Source organism: Citrus clementina, unplaced genomic scaffold (assembly GCF_000493195.1).
Source record: "Citrus clementina cultivar Clemenules unplaced genomic scaffold, Citrus_clementina_v1.0 scaffold_1, whole genome shotgun sequence".
NCBI lineage: Eukaryota > Viridiplantae > Streptophyta > Magnoliopsida > Sapindales > Rutaceae > Citrus > Citrus x clementina.
Window position 1 is genome coordinate 12219675 of NW_006263303.1, and position 2080 is coordinate 12221754.

The window sequence follows — 2080 nt, forward strand, 5'->3', positions numbered from 1 at the left end:
CTCGCTTGAGCTATATGTGTAACCTTATAATTATGTATTACAAAAATAATCGTATGAGCTCAACCTTATTGTCATTACTAAAATGTATTTATAACCAATTTGGTCCATCAATCATACCAACATAAGATCAAAGCGGCCTTCATTATAATTATCACAACTCGACTCATCAATGGTCACTATGCCAATATAACTAAATTTCATGAATCATGTAGATGTGCAACATGGAAATTTTATGCAATGTGATCTTACACATGCCTATTTCCAACTGCTCCACCTTAAGCATTAGCGAAATCAAATCACACCAAAATCAGAGTATGAATAAACTAAAACTTTATTTCTGCAGAAAATAACCTAAAATATCCATAAATCGAAATAACTGAAAATGTCTATAATATAAGAGCATATGAAATCACAAACTTCCAATAAAATTGAATATCCTTTAATGACACGACACATATACGAGGAGTGTGCTCATGAAATATTTTGGGTGGCAATCCCTTAGTAAGCGGATCTACAATAATGGAGTTTGTTCCAATGTGCTCGATGGACAATTGTCCACTCTAAACTCTTTCTTTAACAACTAGGAACTTGATGTCTATATACTTGGACTTCATAGAGCTCCTGTTGTTATTGAAATACAACACTGCTAATTTATTGTCACAAAATAATTTGAATGGTCTATCAACACCATTTACCATATGCAGCCCTGTGACAAAATTCTGCAGCCATATTCCATGATTGGATGCCTCATAACATGATATAAACTCTATTGCCATCATAGAAGAGGCTATAAGAGATTGTTTAGCACTCTTCCAGGAGACAGCACCCCCAATTAGCTGATAGATGTAACCGAAAATGGATTTTATACTATCTTGGCATCTAGCAAAATAGGAGTCAGTATACCCAACAATCTCAAGTTGATCCGACCTTCGATATATACACATGTAGTCTTTTGTCCTATGTAAGTACCACAAGACTCGTTTGACTGCTTTCTAATGGTCTACTCCTGAATTACTTAAATACCTGCCCAACATCCTAGTAACGTACACAATATCCGATCGTGTACAAACTTGAGCATACATCAAACTTTCTACTACTGACGTATAAGGAATATTCTCCATTTCTTTTTCCTTGAAATCATTTTTCAGGCACTAGTTGAGACTAAACCTGTCTCCTTTAGCCATAGGGGTATCACCTAGTTTGCAATCTTGCATGCCATATCTCTTGAGCATTGTTTTAATATAGCTCTTTTGTGATAATCCAAGAATACTTGGGAGCGATCCCGATGTATCTATACACCTAAAACAAAAGAGGCGTTACCAAGATCTTTCATCTCAAAATTCTTAACTAGAAATCTATTGGTGTCATGCAATAAACCTATATTGCTGCTGGCAAGCAAAATGTCATCGACATATAAAACCAAAAAAATATATTTGCTCCCACAGAACTTATGGTATATGCAATCATCGATAAAATTCATTTCGAAACCGAATGAGATGATCACTTGATGAAACTTGAAATACCATTGTCGAGATGCTTATTTGAGCCCATAAATGAATTTCTTAATTTTGCAAACCATACTCTTTGGGTCAGTCGGGGGTCAAAGTGTGTGGCGTTGTTATACCAGAACTATAACAATTAAAATTGTTCTTTGGACCAATAGTCTGCAAGTTCGGGTTTCCAGCCGATATACCCTAATCCTTTAGATATCAAACCAGTGGGAGAAAACCACTGCCCACGATACCACCCAAGGATGAGTCATCTCTTAGACTCTTGAAGAAGGTGAACATTGTGAGAGAATAGTTTTGATAAACTGGTTCGAAGATAAATCAGGACTTTTCTGATACACAGGATCCTTACATAAAGGCAAGTGCAGAGCATACTCAGTATAGAGATTGAGATGAACGCTCTTAGAATAATGGCTTAAGTGTTAACTTGCTTCCTAGAAGAAGAAAAGGGTTTAGAGAGACATCGGAAGATTAAACAAACTTTCAAATGTTTATTGAAGATGTTCTACTTAATACAAAGGCTTGAGAGCTCTTATATAGAGCCTCCAAAAGCAAAAGATAAGACAGGACCC